The 22564-nt window shown below is 41.1% G+C and overlaps 1 pseudogene; it reads left to right on the plus strand.

Moving 5' to 3' along the window:
- Positions 1 to 10818: 10818 nt before the first annotated feature.
- On the plus strand, positions 10819 to 11775 carry LOC119810592 (annotated as a pseudogene).
- The last annotated feature ends 10789 nt before the right edge of the window (positions 11776 to 22564 follow it).

Consider the following 22564-nt stretch of genomic DNA (forward strand, 5'->3'; position numbering starts at 1 on the left):
CTCTAGTACTCTGGAAATGGCTAATAAAAAAAATCTAGGTTATGCGAAGTGCTGAGTAAACTTGAACCAGCAGAATGCTCTCAGATAGTACTTCTGTCCATTACCGATGTTGGGGGACACTGTGGGCAGCTAACAAAGCTTCCTGAGCCTCCACCCTGAGATCGCAGGGAGAATAGACAGAGGGCATACAAACAGAGTGTTTGGAAGTGCTGGCTTTTCTCTGTGGGGCTCATACCAGACTCCGTGTGTTGTTGGAAGCCAAGCAGCTCCTTTCTCTGCTAATTGGATCATAGATTGTAAAGGGTGCCAGCTTTATACTTAGGCGATATGAAGAACTGAGGCTCAAGGAAGAAAAAAGGAATAATCTGGAGTGAGGGAGTCTGGCAGGAAGACATCTTTGCACCTGCTCCGGACAGACACATCTAGTACCTTTTTCAAAAGCCGAGCAGGGGAAGGTGTCACACCTAAGGGATTTAGGCATTCCTCATTACGTTTGCTCAAGCTTCTCTATCAAAGAATGAGAATGGACGTGCAAAGGCGCAGACTATTATCAGCTTAGGCAAGATCAACGGAGCGGGCCTTACCGAGTGACATTCCACTTACTTCTTTAGAACAGCCACTCGCTCCAGAAGAGAGGGACATGTCCAAACCATGCCCGTGTCTGTATGGGACTCCGAACTCTCAATACGAATGAATGCCTCTCCAGGATTCTCATGTTTGGGGTCCCCCGGGTGGAGTCCCCATTGCGTCGCACCATCGTTTGTCCTGTTGAAGTTGCGATTTCCTGAGAGACAGAATTTTCCCTCTGCCTTGGCAGCGCCGGAAGCGATGGCTTCACTGATGTCAGTATTGTCTATCCGTCAGGTTTGTTAAATCTACTTAGGGCAAAGTCTCTTATCTGTGTTTTCTTTCATCTTACTCTCATTGCTTGGCAGAGTGCTGCATCAGTTTTTGACCACATGAGCAGAGTGTACCCGGAGTCACACTCTTAAGCGTTTATTACTTTATCCTTTAATCAGTAACACCAAAAAGTATGTTTTCCATTGAAGTAGCAAGGACATCAAGACTGACTGATTTTCAGTTTTTAAAATTTCCTCCCTTCTTGAACTATAGTGAAGCCTTTATCAAAAGTGCATATTAAGAGCACTTGATATAAACGGGCTTTCTGAATGCATAAGTCATGCTAGAAACTGTGGATGCTTGGCAGTTCTGGAGGTAGACGGTGAGAAAAGAGGTCTCAGGTTCTTTGTGAACTGCAGAGAGCTCTGGCTCTGACATGCGGTCTGTTTCAGTGAAATTTATGCCCTTGAAAGTAGGAGAAATAAGGCAGACGATTGAGGTTCACCCTTTATCCTGACCTGACCTGTTCTTCATTGCTTTTTATGCTTTTTCTGTGCTAACCACCATGTGATTCATGGCGCTTCAGCATGGGCTCTTTTAAAATTATGGCTGGGGATGGTGGGATTGATGGTGCTGCAATGTATGCATGGCTGAAAACTCGGAAAATATCCTTTAACTTGACTGAGACTTTTAGTGGGATCCATGGAGGCTCGTGGAGAGCTGGGTCTATGACTCTTGATGATTCGTCTTTGAATGGAATGGACCACTCCGAAGATCTGAAACACTTTCCAAATCTGGCAGCGTTTGCTGGGCTCTCCCATTATTGTGCTTCTTTCTTGATTTCACATTTTCTCCATGTCGAGCCAAGGATATTTATAGAAATATTCAATATTCTTTGCTTCTCGGGCTCTGGGTCATCTTTGATAGCTACTCCAGAGACTCATTGTGGGAGATAAAGTGTGAGGAGGGAAATAACACAGACTGAGAAGTTACGGGATCCTGACTTCATTGTTTTGTGTTTACCTAATATGTAAAATGAGGGCAATAGTACCTTTCTGGTGGAGTCATGGGAAAGGTGAATAGGATAAGGCACAGCCATAAAGCAGAGCCATTCATTCTATGACAATCATTACATGCCTTCAAGAAGTGGCAATAAGATGAACTTTTCAGGGTGCTTTCTGTAAAATAACATCCTACATTCACAATCCTCTCCTCCATTTGGAAACAAAAAGTTTAAGGTAATGGATGTATGAATTACACCGAATTCAACATTTCCTGGTTTATATATGAATTAAAACAACACACTGTACCTCGCAAGTGCACATAAAAATTTTGTCAAATGGGCCCTGCCCCCACCTTGGCCCTTTTGTCCAGGCGGCGTCCCTGGGCTGCCTGGAATCCCCGATCCTGTGCCCTGGAGTTCCATCTGGACTGGTGAGTGGGTGCGGACCCTGGGGCAACCTGCCCTGGAAGAGAGCACAGACCCCCTCCCCCAGCTCCCTCTGCAGGCTTGTCTTTGTTTCTCATGTCCCTGCCTCTCCCAAGCCTTCCCTAGTGTTTTCAGGTCTCCTGCTCCTGTACTAAGGCCATCCACCCAAAGGGGTCAGACTCTGGCCTCCAGGCAGGTCTGAGGATTCCTGCAGGGGAGTGCGGGCTCCTTCAGATTGTGCTGTCAGGTTCACTGTGTGATATTCCATCCCGTCCTGCTCCCACCTTGGCCCTTTTGTCTGGGCGGCTTCCCTGGGCTGCCTGGAATCCCTGATCCTGTGCAGTGGAGTTCCATCTGGACTGCCTTCCCTAGTATTTTCAGGTGTCCTGCTCCTGTACTAAGGCCATCCACCCAAAGGGGTCAGACTCTGGCCTCTAGGCAGGTCTGAGAATTCCTGCAAGGGAGTGCAGGCTTCTTCAGATTGTGCCACAAGGAATAGGTCCTGCTCTGGCTCTGGGGAGATCCAACCAGATTCAGTCACAGCAAAGATTGGTCTAGGACACCAAGTGCCTCCCGGCTCCATTTGAAGGAAGAGATGGGCAGGCACCAATGCAAAAACTCCTCCAACAACATGAAAGGCAACATGACATCACCAGAATCCAGACATCCCGAAACAACAAGAATTGAACACCCTACCCCAGAAGATATAGAAGAAACCGACCTTAAACAGTACTTTATGAAAATAATAGAGGACCTTAAACAGGAGGTAAAAAACTGCCATAAAGAAATGGAGATGACAAACAAAAAGGTAGATGAAATAAATAAATCTCTCAAATATACCCAAGAAAAACAAGAAAAAAACAATCAAACAGGTAAGGGAAACAGTACAAGACCTGATAAATGAAATGGAGGTAATGAAGAAAACACAATCTGAGGGAAGACTGGAAGTGGAAACTGAGTAAACGAACAGAAACTTCAGAGACAAGTATTTCCAACCGAATACAAGAGATAGAAGAAAGAATCTCGGACTCTGAAGATACTATAGAGGAAATAAATTCACAGATTAAAGAACAAAACAAATCTAACAAATTCTTAACACAAAACATCCAGGAAATCTGGGACACCATGAAAAGACCAAACCTAAGAATAATTGGGATAGAAGAAGGAGAAGAATTACAACTCAAAGGCCCAGAAAATATATTCAAAAAAATTATAGAAGAAAACTTCCCCAACCTAAAGAAGGATGTTCCTATGAAGGTACAAGAAGCCTACAGAACACCAAATAGACTGGATCAAAAGAAGGCATCCCCACGCCATATTATAATCAAAACACAAAACATACAAAATAAAGAACAGATATTAAGAGCTGCAAAAGAAAAAGGTCAAGTAATGTATAAAGGGAAACCTATCAGAATTACACCTGATTTCTCAATGGAAACCATGAAAGCCAGAAGAACTTGGATAGATGTGCTACAGACACTAAGGGAACATGGATGCAAGCCTAGACTACTATACCCAGCAAAGCTTGCATTTACCATCGATGGAGAAAACAAGATATTCCAGGACAAAAATAGATTTAAACAATACGTAGCCACAAATCCAGCCTTGCAGAAAGTAATAGAAGGAAAATCACAAACCAAGGAGTCCAACAATGCCCACAATAACTCAGGCATCTAGCGACCCTTAACCAACAAAACTAGAAGAAGGAAAACACACAAACTCTACTACAAAAAAAAAATGACCGGAGTTAACAACCACTGGTCAGTAATATCACTGAATATCAATGGACTCGATTCACCTATAAAAAGGCACAGGCTAAGAGATTGCATATGAAAACCAGATCCAACATTCTGCTGTTTACAAGAAACACACCTCAACCACAAAGACAGTCACCAACTCAGAGTAAAGGGTTGGGAAAAGGTTTATCAAGCAAATGGACCTAAGAAACAAGCCAGTGTGGCCATACTAATTTCTAACAAAGTTGTCTTCAAACTAAAATCAATCAGAAGAGATGGAAAGGGACACTTTATACTCATAACAGGAAAAATCCTTCAGAATGAAGTCTCAATCCTGAATATCTATGCCCCTAATATAAAAGCTCCCACTTATGTAAAAGAAACACTTCTAGAACTCAAGGCAGCCATCAAACCACACACACTAATAGTTGGAGACTTCAACACTCCTCTCTCACCAATGGACAGGTCAATCAGACAGAAACCTAACAGAGAATTGAAGGACTTAATGGAGGTAATGAACCAAATGGACTTAACAGACATCTATAGAACATTCCACCCAAATAGGAAAGAATATACCTTCTTCTATGCGGCTCTTGGAACCTTTTCGAAAATTGACCACATACTCGGTAACAAAGCAAACTTCCACAGTTAACAAAAAATATTAGTAACCACCTGTGTCTTATCGGATCACCATGGATTAAAATTAGAAATCAACAACAATGCTACCCCCAGAAAGCCCACAAACTCATGGAAACTGAACAGTCAACTACTGAACCACACCTGGGTCAAGGAAGAAATAAAGAAAGAAATTAAAGTCTTTCTTGAATTTAATGAAAACAAAGACACAACATACTCAAACCTATGGGACACTATGAAAGCAGTGCTAAGAGGAAAATTCATAGCACTAAGTGCCCACTTAAAGAAAACAGAGAAAGCACTCATTGGTGACCTAACAGCACACCTGAAAGCTCTGGAAAAAAAAAGAAGCAGACTCACGTAGGAGAAGTAGAAGACTGGAAATAATCAAACTGAGGGCAGAAATCAACAAAATAGAAACACAGAAAACAATCCAAAGAATCAATGAAACAAAAAGCTGGTTCTTGGAGAAAATCAACAAGATTGACAAACCTTTAGCCAAACTAATCAAACGGCAGAGGGAGAACACGCAAATTAATAAGATCAGAAATGAAAAGGGGGACATAACCACAGACACAGAGGAAATTCAGAGAATCATTAGATCTTACTACAAAAGCCTGTATGCCACAAAATTGGAAAATGTAAAAGAAATGGACAGTTTTTTAGATAAATACCATATACCAAAGTTAAACCAGGACCAGGTAAATGCTCTAAATCGTCCTGTTAGTCGCGAAGAATTAGAAACTGTTATCAGAAACCTCCCTACCAAAAAGAGCCCAGGACCAGATGGTTTCAATGCAGAATTCTACCAGAACTTCCAAGAAGACCTAATACCTATACTCCTTAAGGTATTTCATAATATAGAAACACAAGAATCACTACCAAATTCCTTCTATGAAGCTACAGTTACCCTGATACCTAAACCACACAAAGACTCAACCAAGAAAGAGAATAACAGGCCAATCTCACTCATGAACATTGACGCAAAAATTCTCAATAAAATACTGGCAAACCGAATCCAAGAACACATTAGAAAAATTATCCACTACGATCAAGTAGTCTTCATCCCAGAGATGCAGGGCTGGTTCAACATACGAAAATCTATCAATGTAATCCATCATATAAATAAACTGAAGGAAAAAAACCATATGGTCATCTCATTAGATGCTGAAAAAGCATTTGACAAAATTCAGCACCCTTTTATGATAAAGGTCTTGGAGACATTAGGGATACAAGGGTCATTCCTAAATATAATAAAAGCTATTTACAGCAAGCCGACAGCTAACATCAAATTAAACAGAGAGAAACTCAAGGCTATCCCACTAAATTCAGGAACACGACAAGGCTGTCCACTCTCTCCTTATCTCTTCAATATAGTGCTTGAAGTTCTAGCAATAGCAATAAGACAACATAAGGGAATCAAGGGGATTCGATTTGGAAAGGAAGAAGTTAAACTTTCGTTATTTGCAGATGATATGATAGTGTACATAAGCGACCCCAAAAACTCCACCAAAGAACTCCTACAGCTGATAAAATCCTTCAGTAACGTGGCAGGCTACAAGATCAACTCCAAAAAATCAGTCGCCCTCTTACACACAAAGGATAAGGAAGCAGAGAGGGAAATCAGAGAAGTATCACCTTTCACCATAGCCACAAATAGCATAAGATATCTGGGAGTAACTCTAACCAAGGAAGTGAAGGATTTATTTGACAAGAACTTTAAGTCTTTGAAGAAAGAAATTGAAGAAGATACCAGAAAATGGAAGGATCTCCCCTGCTCGTGGATTGGGAGGATCAATATAGTAAAAATGGCAATTCTACCAAAAGCAATCTATAGATTCAATGCAATCCCAATCAAGGTCCCATCAAAATTCTTCACAGATATTGAGAGGACAATAATCAACTTTATATGGAAAAACAAGAAACCCAGGATAGCCAAAACAATCTTATACAATAAAGGTACTTCTGGAGGCATTACCATCCCTGACTTCAAACTCTACTACAGAGCTACAGTATTGAAAACAGCTTGGTATTGGCATAAAAACAGAGAAATCGACCAATGGAATCGTATAGAAGACCCAGATCTTAAACCACAAACCTATGAACACCTGATATTTGATAAAGGAGCCAAAAGTACACAATGGAAGAAAGAGGGCATCTTCAACAAATGGTGCTGGCATAACTGGATGTCAACCTGTAGAAGATTGAAAGTAGATCCATATCTATCACCATGCACAAAACTCAAGTCCAAATGGAATAAGACCTCAATATTAATCTGAACACACTGAGCTTGATAGAAGAGAAAGTGGGAAGTACTCTACAACAAATGGGCACAGGAGACCGTATCCTACGTATAACCCCAGCTGCACAGACATTAAGGGCAACATTGAATAAATGGGACCTCCTGAATCTGAGCAGCTTCTGTAAAGCAAAGGACACTGTCACTAAGACACAAAGGCAGCCTACTGACTGGGAAAAGATCTTCACCAACCCTGCGACTGACAAAGGTCTGATCTCTAAAATATATAAGGAACTCAAGAGACTAGACTTTAAAATGCTAATGAACCCAATTAAAAAATGGGGCACTGAACTGAACAGAGAATTCTCAACAGAAGAAGTTCAAATGGCCAAAAGACACTTAAGGTCATGCTCAACCTCCTTAGCTATCAGGGAAATGCAAATCAAAACAACTTTGAGATATCATCTTACACCTGTCAGATTGGCTAAAATCCAAAACATCAATGATAACCTTTGCTGGAGAGGTTGTGGGGTAAGGGGTACACTCATCCATTGCTGGTGGGAATATACACTTGTGCAACCACTTTGGAAAGCAGTGTGGCAGTTTCTCAGGAAATTCGGTATCAACCTACCCCAGGACCCAGCAATTCCACTCTTGGGAATTTACCCAAGAGATGCCCAATCATCTACAAAAGCATCTGCTCAACTATGTTCATAGCAGCATTATTTGTAATAGCCAGATCCTGGAAACAACCTAGATGCCCTTCAGTGGAAGAATGGATGAAGAAACTGTGGAATATATACATGTTAGAATACTACTCAGAGGTTAAAAAAACAATGACATCTTGAATTTTGCATGCAAATGGATGGAAATAGAAAACACTATTCTGAGTGAGGTAACCCAGACCCAAAAAGATGAACATGGGATGTACTCACTCATAATCGGTTTCTAGCCATAATTAAAGGACATCGAGCCTATAATTCAGGATCCTTGAGAAGATAATAAGAAGGTGAACCCCCCCCAAAAAAGATATAGTAATCCTCCTGGATACTGGAAGTAGACAAGATCGCCAGGCAAAAATTGGGAACTTGAGGGTTGGGCAAGACTGGGCCAAGGGAAGATGGGGAGAGAAAAGTGTGAAGGGGAGAACGGGGGGAGCTCGGAGGAATGGGATGCTTGTGATACAGGAAGGGTGGATATGGGAGCAGGGAAACATATATCTTAATTTAGGGAGCCATCTGAGGGTTGTCAAGAGACTTGACCCTAGAGGGGTTCCCAGGTTTCCAGGGAGACGCCCCCAGCTAGTTCCTTGGGCAGCTGAGGAGAGGGAGCCTGAAAAGGCCAGTTCCTATAGCCATACTGATGAATTTCTTGCATATCACCATAGAACCTCCACCTGGCAATAGATGAAGAAAATGACTGAGCCCCACATTGGAGCACTGGACTGAGCTCCCAAGGTCCTGATGAAAAGCAGAAGGAGAGAGAACATGAGAAAGAAAGTCAGGACCGTGAGGGGTGCGTTCACCCATGGAGACAATGGGACAGAACTAACAGGAGATCACCAACTCCAGTTGGATTGGGACTGATGGAGCATGTGATCAAACCAGACTCTCTGAATGTGGCCAACGGTAGAGGCTAACTGAGAAGCCAAGGACAAAGGCGCTGAGCTTTGACTCTTCACTATGGACAGGCTCTGTGGGAGCCTTCTCAGCTTGGTTGATCACCTTCCTGGACGTGGGGGGAGTTGGGAGGACCTTGGTCTTAACATAGAATAGGGAACCCCGATGGCTCCTTGGCCTGAAGAAGGAGGGAGGGGGGGTATGAGTGGAGAGGAGGGGAGGGAAGGGGGAGGAAGAGGGGAGGAGATGGAAATTTTTAAATATAAAAAAAAAACCAAAAAAATTTGTCAAATGAAATAAAATAAAATAAATAAAAATTGTAAAATTAAAAAAATAAAATGCTATAGGAAACTGTGGGGAAAATACTCAAATAATGCCAGTAAATTTTTTTCATCAGAATAAAACCTTTTAAATAAATATTCTGAGAGAAGAATAGGGCTTGAGTTCTCCACTGTGACGTTTCTTTTTAGAATTTCTATTTAAATTTCTTTACTAGCTTTCCCATTCCAATTTTTTTAATGTAGTAATTTTAACCCATTCAGATACCATTTAAGTTTGTTTTGAGAACAGAATAAGTTTACTAAATAAAAATTTATTTAAAAAATGAAAAGCTACACGCATTACAAAGCATAGTGAACCTTACCTTCTTTATTTGGTGTTGTTAGTGCGATGATATCATATAAAATATTTCCATATGAAGCAAGTCTCCCTTTGCTATGAATTTCTGCAATTATTTTGTTAGAGATGGTCTTGGAATGTTTTATCAACCATTTTTTTTCCTTAGATGGCAAACAGCGGCATTTTCTTTATGATTCATGAACGAGATTATCAACATGAATCTTTCTAGCCGTCTGTATGCGGTGACACCACCAGAAATGATTGACATATTGAATGTTGTTTTCCTTTACACTTAACAGTTTCAGACTGCTGAACCGGAATCTTTTGCCTGCTCATGCAATTTTTCTGTCAAGTTCCCTGTCTTCTTTTTTAATGACAGTACACAAAGGATATGACAATAGTATTTAATTCTATCTATGCTTTCTAATCTTCTATAGTGTATGAAGGTAACAATATTTTTGAAGTAATGTAGTAGATACCATAAAGAGGTAGGATCTCTAAGTTCTAAACTTCTTGCATGTTCTGTTCTTCAAAATAGACAGTGTTGCCAAATATAACCTGTGTGAAGTGTTCTGCATGTGTGCTTCATTCCATTTAATCCTCACAGCTCGGAGAATGAGTCATCTTGAACATGTCTATATGACTGATGGGAGACTGGAGGTTTAAACATTTGGACCAAGGACAAGTGAACTGTTGGAAAATTCCAAACAAGCCCATCTGACTCCACAGTCCATGGCCTGCATGACATATTTGCTGAGAAATATCAATTGTTATGACAGTACAGGCATTTGGTGAAGCTAATCTTCATACATAGAAAATGTGATATGATGCAAAGGAGAGAAATGAAAAGAGAGGAAGACAGAATAAGAGCCAAAAAGGCACTGGACACCAGAAAATCATCCTTAGGAACACTTGAATAAACCCTCAGGAAAATGAAGGACCAGTTCCAAAGAGGAGGGCAAACCGGACCCAGATGGCCCTGTAAGTGGTCGTCTCTGAGGCAGCTAACAGCATCAGCCACCTCTGCAGTGTCCTTCAGCTTTCTGATACTGTATGAAATATCTGATATGGTTAGCTTGTGAGAAGAAAGGTTATTTGGGCTCACAGCTGTGAATGTTTCAGTTTATAGTTGATCAACCCTGATTCTCTTAAGCCCTGTGCTTAGTCAGCACACTGTACTGGAGGGTCGAGAAAAACCACTGACTCTGAAACCAGAGAATGAATGAGAGAGGAAGAGCTGGCTGCCCATAGTTTCTCAGGGAGACAGATCCACAATGACTTAAAGACTTCTTGTAGTCCCACCTCTTAGCAGTCAGTCACCTCCAAATCACAGTCAGCTGAAAATTACATCATTAACCCATGAGTCTCTGGTGACATTTGAGACCTAAAGTACAGCTCAGAGAGCTGTTTGGGGGAAAAAAAAACACTTTTAGGAGGGAGGAAAAGCTGCACGATTTCCTTTAAGGACCAAGATGGTTCTCATCTCCTAGGCAGCTCAATAAGTTGCGGCAATTCCTTGTCTTGAAAAATTATGACAAAGACTGGCATGGGAAAATAAATTAAACATTACCTTTATTGCTCATAATTTTGTTTTCTAAAACTCCTTCTTAATAACCCATAAGGCAGCTCTCTCACCAGGCGTCCTCGTTAGAGTGACATCGTCTTTAAACCCTGCGTGGCAATCCCTGACACACCGCCGTGATGCCCAGGGAAGACACGGCGACTTGGAAGTCCAACTACTTCCATAAGATCATCCAACTTTTGGATGATTATTCAAAATGCTTCATTGTGGGAGCAGACAATGTGGGCTCCAAGCAGATGCAATAGATCCGCATGTTCCTGCGAGGGAAGGCTGTGGTGCTGATGGGCAAGAACACCATGATGCGGAAGGCCATCCGGGGGCACCCGGAGAACCACCCAGCTCTGGAGTAAAAGGCTGTCTCATATCCGGGGCAATGTGGGCTTTGTGTTCACCTCACTGAGATTAGGGACATGTTGCTGGCCAATAAGGTGCCAGCTGCTGCCCGTGCTGGTGCCATCGCCCCATGTGAAATCACTGTGCCAGCCCAGAACACTGGTCTGGGGCCCAAGAAGACCTCTTTTGTCCAGGCTTTAGGCATCACCACTAAAATCTTCAGGGGCACCACTGAAATTCTGAGTGATTTGCAGCTGATAAAAACTGGAGACAAAGTAGGAGCCAGTGGAGCCACGCTGCTGAACATGCTGAACATCTCCCCCTTCTCCTTTGGACTGATCATCCAGCAGGTGTTTGACAATGGCAGCATTTACAACCCAGAAGTGCTTGACATCACAGAGCAGGCTCTGCACTCTCACTTCCTAGAGGGTGTCCGGAATGTTGCCAGTGTTTGTCTGCAGATCGGCTACCCGACTGTTGCCTCAGTGCCACACTCGATCATCAATGGGTACAAGTGGGTTCTGGCTCTGTCCGTGGAGACTGACTACACCTTCCCACTTGCTGGAAAGGTCAAGGCCTTCTTTGCTGATCCATTTGCATTTGTGGCTGCTGCCCCTGTGGCTGCTGCCACCACTGCTGCTCCTGCTGCTGCTGCTGCAGCCCCAGCGAAGGCTGAAGCCAAGGAAGAGTCGGAGGAATCAGATGAAGATATGGGATTTGGACTCTTTGACTAATCCTCTCAAAGCAACCAATTCAGACAACTTAATCCAAGAAACATGGAAATAAAGCTTACTTCTGTTAAAAAAATAATCCATAAGGCACATCTAGAAAGTGGTGCTATTTCTGTGGAACCTAGGACAAACAGATATTGCCTTGTGTGGCCAGTAGTGAATCAGACACTGGCCATAAGCCCCCTCTAGCCTCCTTAGTTCCAAGAGAATTAATGTTCAGACATACCAGGGCCATTCACAGAATAAGAACAGAAAGTCCATTTTAAAATATGAGGTGAAAGACATGGCTTGAAGGGCTACTAATTAAAACTGGGAATGAACTTGATAAACTGATTCATTACTGGAGCATTCAAGGCCTCTTGTGTTGATGTACAGAACACAATTGTTGAAAAAAAGGTTGGATTTCTGTTGCTTTAGGTAGATTGTCTCCAAAATAAAAGGGTAGGAACTGAATCCAGTAAGCTTATTTTTCCCAAGTTCATCTACTGGATTAAGTAGCACTCCAGTGCTCAGTCAGAAAGAGCAAAAAGGTATAGAAAGGACAGGGTTTGGACTAAGTGGGCTCTTCTCAAAGGATAACACATTAAAACTGAGAAAATATTCCTTGCTGTTGTTTAGCACCCACAGAGAAGCTGTAAAAGCAATTGACTAGGAGTATACTCTGCATTGCTTAGTCTTTTTTCTCTCCAGTTTGGAGAAGCTTGTGTTAGGGTCAGTTCACACGTGGGATGTCAGGTAGCATTTGGAAAAGAAATGCAATGAAGACATCTTGAATGTATGTGTGCTTGCATGCATGCATGCTGGACATGCATATGCCTGTGTGTGTGTTTGTGTGTGCCTGTGTACATGTGTGTGTATATGTGTGTATGTGCATATATGTATGTGTGGACATGTGTGTGCATGCATACATGCATGCTGTGCTTGTGTATGCCTGTGTGTGCATGTGTGTTTGTGTATATGTGTGTGTGTGTGTGTGTATGCATGTTGTGCATGTGTGCCTGTGTGTGTGTGCATGTGTTCACGAGTAGATACAGATGCAGATTTACATTTATAGAGAGAGCCCTAGAAACATTTGTAAAGGAAGGAGGCACAGCTGCACTCATTTCACCCATTTTTTGCTTGGCAATGCTTTGATTTGTTAGCTGAATGTAGCATGGTTTTATATTGACAGTACTCAATGAGTATATGTAGTAATCAGGAAGAACAAGTTGAAATATGGTGTAACTCTATGATAGTGTGAAAGGAGGGAAATAGATGAAGGGGGAAAAGGAGGAGAAATTAGTATTATTATTTAGTTAATTATAACTTAAAATGCCAGCCAACTGGTGAGTCACAGTCTTACCTAGAGCTGCTGTTCCTGTAGTAACCATGTAAGCAAAATTCTTGCTTGCTCCAGCCCAGTAGTCTGTAGAAATTAGCAAAGCCAGCCTGATAGAAATTTAAAACCCTATTCTTCTCACCGCATTCCCAGGAAGGTAAGAAGGAACTGTTGGTGGTTGGTGTCCCATCATACAGTGAGTCACACTATCAGGAAAAGGTGAGTCACTCTTAAGAGAGAGAACATTAGTCACATCCTTGAATTGATGCAGAGGTCTCAAAACTCTGTGTTCATATTCAGGCTTTTATTTGGCCAAATGAAATGAATATAAAGCCAGCCTAATCTTCTCCACCAGACCTGCTCAGGAACAAGCTTTTACTTTAAGATACTCTGATGTTCCAAAGACAAGCAGTCGTTTACCTCCTTTTCAATTCATAAGGTCCTTTATGTCTATTACTGATAAACAGAACTTGTCACTTCCTTTAATTAACAGCAAATCAGTGGCTCTTTATTCCCTACTTCACTTTCTCAGAGGCACAGCAAGATCAAAAAAGCCTTCAGTCAACCTGCCCTTGAGGTGGGCACTGTCTTTTACTTTCCAAATTAAGGTCCCAACTTTAGGCTGAAGCACATGGCAGGGCTTTCTTTAAAAGGTAGGTTTGCTTAGAACAGCACTCACTGTGAGCCTGGAGAACCTAGATCAAACTCGACTGCATCTGGGCCTTGAAACATGCTGTCAGAAATATATCAATGAGAGAATGAAGTCAAATGGTTTGTCAAAAGCCTGCTTCCTTTTGCAAACTCACCCCGTGATGCTGTTTCTTAAGGATGAGTGAGTGTCAGAACGAACAAACCAACCATGATGATCAGACATCTTCATTTGGAAACTGCCTGTGTATGGCCTTCACTGTTCCTAGCAACAACAGAAGTAAGGACGTCTATTGCATTGCATGAACTGCAACACACTTACCTATTGACCCTGATGTTCCCAGAGACGGACTTTGGGGTAGGTCAGAAATCCAGGTTATTATTTGATCATTGCCAAGTCAGGTTTACAATCACTCAGTGGGCATTTCCCAGGCTGTTCCAATCAAGAGAGAAAGACATCTGAGTAGCAGGACAGGTTGATATGAACAGGAATAAAGTTTTAGCAGAATCTAAAAGTATTTAGAGGAAGGATATGCTGCATAATATTGTACTGATTGTTCAAAAATAGTGTGTTGAACACTTAAAAATCAGTGGAGAGTATATCTCATGTCAAGCTACAAATGAGAGAATTGAGAAGTGCTGACATTTTAGCTTAAATGCATATTCTTTATTTTTGTTCCCTCTTAAACCTCAAAGCTCATTGTTATCATCAAATCACAATACCAAGAAAGTTCTGAGGAAACCAGGAACAATGGGAACAATTGAAATAGAAACACCTTGAGCAAAAAATTATCGAGAACTCAAACGCTCACTTGTGACAAATAATACATCTTCTGATACAAGCCAGACTTTGACCTGGGTCTTCTGACCCACATTCCATCAAATATCTTTTGGAGAAAATAACCTAGATTTCACAATATAGTGGGCACATATCTACTTAAACACGGCTGCTCATCAATTATGGCAGTTGAGAATTAGTTGAAAGGCAATCAGCCAAATACATTTGCTAGGCTTCTTGAGCCTCCTTATTCCCCCAGGGAAAGGTGAATGTGCTATCCACCCATTCCTGCAGCCCCACGATGCCGGACAATGCAGCTTCATGACACAGGACAATCAGATGCCATAGGGAGTCAAGTCAAAGCAGGAACTCAGTTTATTACTGGGAGCATCCACTTATAAAGGTTGAGCAACACCCTGTGATGTAAGGGTACCTCCGGTTAGTGAGAGACAGCCAAACCCTCCCCCTGGATGGAGGGGCGTCTACCTAGTTTTTGCTGTCTCATCCTCACCCAAACTTGAGCCAGGCTTTTTTCTGTTCTATAGGCCTTGAGGTACAAGCCCCAATATAATTTTGGCCCAACAACGTTATGTATAAAGCTCTAGTGTTGTTGGAAATTTTATTTTTTTTTAATGAAAAATGGCTTAATGTTAAATCTGTATGGAAAGAATATCTGCCCATTTGGGAGAATGTTCAGGTTGACCAGACTCCAATGCCTGTCTAGTGTGCATTCATTTAGCAGTTCTTCCGGGTCTGGAACTGGTTAGCTGTACTGATTCTGAGCAATTGTAAGAACACTTTACATCTTTTTGAAGTTCTGGGAAGAAGCATCATTGGCATTTGGATAACCGAGTATTTCACTTAAACAACTTATCTATTTGCTTATTATCAATGACTTTTTTTGTAGAAAGAGGCTGTGACTCAACAATGGATTCGTCAGCCTTCCATGGAAGTTATACTCTGCCACAGACAGGGCTCAGAGATGTGGAGAAAATGGAGAGATATCCAGGTAATGGTGCTTACCAGGATGTCCCCATAAGTTGCTGGTCATAAGGAGTTTTTAGGTTGGAAACTTCTAAATAGAAGAAAATGAATTTAAAAAATGTAATTATCAAAGTCCTTAGTCTATGAACGTGTATTATGAATCCCTGAACATTATAATATTTGGTATTAATAAAGCTTATTTGTGATTAAATCCTACCTTTAAAACAAGTATTTATTGAATAATAATAGTAATAATAATCCAGGAGATTAGCAATAATAACAAATACTATTTGTATAGTACCTCATGTTTTATAAGGTGTTTTCTCATTTATTAGCTTTTCCAATCCTCAGACCAAACACTTGTGTAAGGAAAAAAATTGTTCAAAGTGGCCTTCCAAGACACAGTGCTACAAAGGGAGATTTTTTTTTTTGAAAATTAACTCTGGGCACCTGACTTGACTCGAACTGTTCTTTTGACCCACCCAACCTCCCCTTTAGTAAGAACCTCACAGTTTTTACCTCTCAGTTTTTGGCAAGGCTCCATTCTAAATCGCGTTTCCCTGTATAGTAGTGTCTGCACCAGAATAAGTTCTACGGGATGAGCATCTGAGGCCTCCACCTTCATCTTCCCCCATAAACTTCTCTTTAATTCCTTTGTTTTCCATGATGTCTCAGTAAAAACCATCGGCATACAAGGGCATACTCAAAGGGGGTCATGAAATGATTGTGATTAAGCGGCTTGTAGTGCAGTCCGAACTGGTGGAAGATGAACTCAATCACTTGGGTAAACAGTGGCTACAGACTCTTCCCACACAGTTTGAAAAGGAAAGGGATGGGCAGTTCCTGGTCCTGGGGTAATCGAGTTGAGTGGCTCCAAGAAATGGGAGGCTCTAGAGTTAAGGCTAAAGACAGACAGAGGCAGACAGAGGCAGAACTGAGGGAATCGCGAGCCGGATTTTCACTCTCGTTCCACTTTATGATCTTGGGGAACACCTAAAATCAACTCAAAGAGGCAAGAAAACAAACAGCAGGGACTAGCTTGAGACAACGAAAGCGACCATCCCATCTACGGTGACAGAAGATGGTGAAAGAGGGTATAACCAGGGTCACCTGGGGACACACCCAGCATGCTGGGTAACCAAAACTACCTAACACTACCTGTCCTGAAAAGGGAAATTGGTGTGCTTCAAACACTGAACTACCTCTGGTCAGAAAAAAAGGGAAAGAGTCTGGGAAATGCATGTCCCACCATTTCCTCAGGTGGCTTCTTTTGTGTGTGTGTGTGTGTGTGTGTGTGTGTGTGTGTGTGTGTGTGTGTGTATTAATTAAGTGACTGTGGTCTCATATGAAGGATAATCCAGAATTAACTTCCCTCTTTAGTTAAGATAGAAACAGGAACCACCAAAAAGTTTGATGACACTCACCTGACTTCCATCAACCCTTTGTTACTTCTATTTGAAAAGTGCTTTTGGCTTTGCCCCAGCCTTGGGTCCTTTATTAATAAGCCTTTCCTGTGGTGGGAGGACTTTGTGTTATCCTAGCCTCAGTGGAGCACTTAATTTCCCACCAATTTCTCCACATTTGTTTCTCAAAACCAAAATTACCTGTATTAGTCAGGGATCACTAAAGAAACAGAATCAATATATATTTCCATACAAATAGAGATACAGACAGAGAGGTAGAGATGTAGATGTGTGTGTGCACACACACATACACACACTATACATACATGCATACATGCATACCTACATACATACATACGTATGTATGTATGTATGTAATTTATTGCCTTGGCTTTAAAGATACGATCTGGGGAGTCCACAATGGCTGATTCACACTGGAGAGACAAGAATCCAGCCATGCTTAGCACAAGAGGCTGTGTTTCAGAAGTCCCCACCTGTTTCTGATGTTTCTGAGGCCTCAAGTTTTGGGGAACCACGTGGTTGCTACTGGTTTCCAGTCTGCCTTGAAAGCCCCAAGAAACTGTTTCCAGTTTCTGCAAAGGAAGAATGGATGAACTTGTCAACAGGAGTATGCGCGAGTAGGCAGGAAGCAATGTTCCATGTTCTTTCGTCTGGTGGCCACCAGAGGGTGTGACACAGATGTAGGCTATGACTTCAGAATAAGTTGGTCAAGACCATGGCTCACAGTGTACCCAGCAGCTTCTGTTTTAGTTGAATGAAATGCAGTGAAGTTGACAACTAAGTTGAGCTACCCTCACTACCTAATGGATTAAGTTTTTGTTATTTTCTGCCCCAACATCTATGTCTTATAACCAATTCCCTGTCTTTGTTCTTTGTTGGTTTAAAGAAAAAAATTATCAGAGATAAAAAGAAGAAAGAATAAGAATAAAGTTGATGGAGAGAATAACTCCATGACTACATTATACTTATTTTTAAATGTGCTTATTGTGTGAGTTATTCACATGTTAATTTCTGTGAGTTTCAGAATTAAGAGAAAAATCCTCACATAAATATCAAAAGTTTAATAATACATTTGAATATCTATGAAAATTAGTTGACTTAATCAGAGAGTGAACTTGGAGATTACTGGCCAGCCTTAACTTTGAGTGACCTACCTTCCACCTATTTCAATATGCTCACTAGCATCCTTTGGCCATTTCCATACATCTGACAGGAAGAATCACTGTTTACATGAACAGAGATCTTCTTCAAGTCAGGCAATCCACAAACACTGCCTTGGCCTCAAGAAGTCCCTCGCCTGGCCTCCCATTGATGAAATTCTTCCTTAGAGCACAGAGAAAGTGCCCATGGCACATTTGGCTAATTCTAATTTTATCTTCTTAAAATGTCCCTCACAGACTCGCTCTTCGAACACTTGTTCTCTAGTTGGTCATTCGGTGTTGGGAGACTGTGGAACCCTGAAGAGGTGAGGTCTGAATGGCAGAACTAGAACATTTGGGGTGGGGTTTTGAATGTATACTGGTCCTAGGCCCTGTCCCACCCTGTCTATATCTCGGTCTACAGTCTGCACCCACAGGAACACCCTCCATCACATCTTCCTGCTTCCATGAACTAAACCATCCTGCCCTACCTCCCATGCCATTATGGACTGAAAACCTTGGGCACTGGGAGATAAAATAAATCTCTGCTCCTTTCCATTGTTTCTGCATCACAAAGTAATACAACTCCTACTTATTCTGACCTTGGAAATATCTATGCAGACTGATCTTGACCTACATTTCATCCAGGAAAGGTTCCTAGTTTGTTTTCTTTGACTGATTATTCAAAGACATCCAGCCTTTTTTAGTAAGGTTTTCTTCCATTTGTAGTCTCAAAACAACAGCCTCCTAAACACTGTATCTAGGCCTCTGAGCTTTGTGGAAGGTAACTGTCTAACACCAGTCTTCCTGTCCAAGGGTGAAACCCTCCTCAGGCTCAGTCAGGGATATTCACGATACTGATTTCACAGCCTTGTTTTCCTGGTTTCCCCTGGCAACCACAGGTTCTTCAAAGGTTACAGTGGATAATAAATTAGAAACAGGCACATGAAAATGTGTCAGGTGTCAGAAAGAGGAGAGAGAAGATACACGAACTGGAAATGCCTGGCAGCCAACGTCCAGTAAGTGCTGGCCGCATAGCCCTTAGTACCACTACCATGCCCGAGGGAATCACTCTATTTGAGTCAAACCAATGGCCCTGAGTCATCAGGAACAGATTAGCTTATTACAAGAATATTCTGTTTAGTAAGGAAAAGAAGTTTGCAATGCATTTTAGAAAGATTTCCATCAAAATTATATATATAATATATATATATATATATAATTATATATAAGAGAGAGAGAGAGAGAGAGAGAGAGAGAGAGAGAGAGAGAGAGAGAGAGAGAGAGCTAAGCTCTAGCTACCTAGGAAATTCATATAGTGTCAACATTAAGTGGTTGAAAATGCTGAATATAAAAAGCTTTGGCTGATGGAAAGTTACTTCTCTTTTGGAGCCAAAGGTGGGAGGTCCTTGGTTGTTTGTTAGCACAACACAGCGATTCTTCTCATACCAAAACAGAAATTTTCTGGATCTTCCCAAGTGATGTGCATGAAGAGCAGGAGTAGTTAATGCAAGAAGAAAATTGATGAAAAATAGAGCTTTTTTTAAGCAGAAATTTTAAAATATAAACCATGGACAAGAGAAAGCTGAAACAACACAACAGACCTAGGACCTAATGGCTTCCTCAGTTTTTCTTCCTTCTCTTCCATCTCTTTTCCTGAGTACTTACGTTCCTCCGACAGATTGCAACAAACTCCAGAAACAACTGAAGTGTTTAAACACTGTTATTCTTCTCCCTGCCAGTCTATATATGAGTAAGCAACTGCTCGCTCTCTCTCTCTCTCTCTCTCTCTCTCTCTCTCTCTCTCTCTCTCTCTCTCTCTCTCTCTCTCTCTCTCCCCATAATTACCATTCCCCCTGTGGTCCACATTTTGTCTTAGTCACTTGTCTATTGCTAAGAAGAAACAAATGACAAAGATAACCCTTATAGAAGAAAACATGTAACTGGGTTCTTGCTTAGACTTTTAAAGGGTTAATACATAATGGGAAGCAGACAGGCATGGTATTGGCACAGTAGTTGAGAGCTTTACATCTTGATCCACAAGCTGGGAGTAGGGGTTGGGCCTGGCTTGGGATTTTCTTTGTATTTATTTTATTTTTATTATTTTTGTTTTAAAATATTTTGTTAACTTATTTTTTAATTAGTTTATTTTTTAAACAATTATTTAGACTATTTTGTTTTCTAAAATATTTTTATTGTTTTTATTGAGCTATATATTTTTTTTTCTGCTTCCCTCCTTCCTCTCCTCTCCCATTCTACCCTCTCCCATGGTCTCCATACTCCCAATTTACTCAGGAGATCTTGTCTTTTTCATACTTCCCATGTAGAGTAGATCCATGTATGTCTCTTTTAGGGTCCACTTTGTTGCCTTCAACTATGTTCATAGCATCATTGTTTATCATATCCAGAACCTAAAAACAATCTAAACACCCCTCCACCAAAAAATGGATAAGGAAAATGCGGCACATTTACACAATGGAGTACTACACAGCTGAAAAAAATGACATCTTGAAATTTGAGAACAAATGTATTGCTCTAGAAAACATCATATTGAGTGAGGTAACCCAGACCAAGAAAGACAAATATTATGTGTACTCATTCATAAGTGGCTTTAGACATAAAGCAAATAAAAACCAGCCTAGAATTCACAACCCCTGGCTTGGGATTTTAAAAATTCAAAGCCCAACCACAGTGACACACCTTCTCCAACAAAGTCACACCCACTTCAATAAGAGTACACTTCTTAATCCTTTCTAACTTGTTCCAGTAACTGGGGACCAAGTATTCAAATATATGAGCCTCTGGTGGTCATTCTCTTTCAAGACCCTCCCCCCACCCTGGGCTGAAGCTGAGTTAACTATTCTCACAATTTGGGTTACATAGGCTTCCAACTCTGAAATGACTCCCATAAAGGAGAACTGGGTGGGCAGAGACACTGAGGGACCATGAGTAAGCAGCAGACCTGTGTGCTAACAGAGTGGAAACGTATCCCATACAACTATCTAGACCTATTTTTAGTTCTCAACTAAGCACTTCAATCATTCTAGGAAATTAAGAATTAAAAATTGAGCCTTGAGAAATCATTCAGCTAATAGCTTTCCCCTTAAAATAAAGAATGATCTCAGTGTCACATCATGTGTGCATCGTCCACTCTAGAGGATTAATAATTTGAGGTCAGTCTAGAGAGAAAAGCATGGCCAGGCAGCAAAGACTATATAGAGAAAGCCTGTGTCCAAATAAACAAAGAATTAGTGAGTCTAATCAGTAACTTATTTGAGGGCTCTACTTGGTACAATGTAAAGATAGAAGCATATGAAAATGGTTAGAATGGAAGAAGCAGACAATCATTTTTAGAGATTGCAAGAAAGCATATGTAAAATCTAAAATCAATCTATAGGAAAACTAATCAAAATTAATAAAATCTTGATCACTATTAGGTGTTCACAAGCCAGCAATTACAATATGCTAACTTCATAAGAGAAAAGAAAGCTATTCTCATTAAAATGTAAAATGCTAGTGGGGTTGTGGAGCAAGTGAGACACTCATCCATTGCTGCAGGGAGTGCAAACTTACACAACCACTATGAAAATCAGTGTGGCAGTTCCTAGGAAGACAGAAATCCATCTAGCTCAACGTCCAGTTATATCATAATAGCTAGAAATTGGAAACACAACCTAAATGTCTGTCATCAGATGAATGGATAAAGAAATTGTGGCAAAATATAATCATTCACAGGTATATGGATGGAACTAGAAAAAAAATTATCCTGAGGTAATTCAGAGGCAGAAAGACAAATACTATATTCACTTTTATGTGAATGTTAACTGTTAAGTCAAAGATAAGCGAGTGTAGTCCTTAGAACCACAGAGTTTTAAGGTCTAGAGTAAGGAACAAGGAAGGAAAAACAGATCTCTCTAGAAAGAGAATAGAAAAGGTAGTTATGGATGGATGGAAATGGGTGGGTTAGAAGCAGAGGATCAAATGGAGATGGGGAGGGAAGAGGGTAGACAAAGGAGGGAATATGGGGAGGGACAGCGAAAATTAAGAACCACTTGAGGGGGTCATATGGAAACCTAATGCAATAGATGCTTCTAAATTATATACATAAACAAATGCAATCTCAATGGAATCACCAAATAATAAGGGAGTCAGAGTTCCAACTGAACATCTCACATCACCAAATGTGATGTAATTCATTATTAGGAATTTATTACATCTAAATGTAATCTAAATGAGTTGTTGGCAAAAGGCAACCCTTGAAACCCCCAAACAACCCAACCAGTTGCAGAGGCTGTAGCTTGCTCTCTACAAACTACTAGTAAGTCCTTATTGCTGGAAACAACACCAACACAGCTCACTGCACTTGGAGAAGTTGAGTTTGGTGTTTGCCTGGAGCCTTCCCTATACTGGTTAGTGTTCCAGGTTTCAGACGGTACTTGGCTTGCTACCAAAGGAGAAACAACCACCTACACAGCTACAAACCTTTTGATCTACAGCGGTGTCCTTCCTG

The sequence above is a fragment of the Arvicola amphibius genome, chromosome 3 (genome assembly GCF_903992535.2).
Source record: "Arvicola amphibius chromosome 3, mArvAmp1.2, whole genome shotgun sequence".
NCBI classification, from domain to species: domain Eukaryota; kingdom Metazoa; phylum Chordata; class Mammalia; order Rodentia; family Cricetidae; genus Arvicola; species Arvicola amphibius.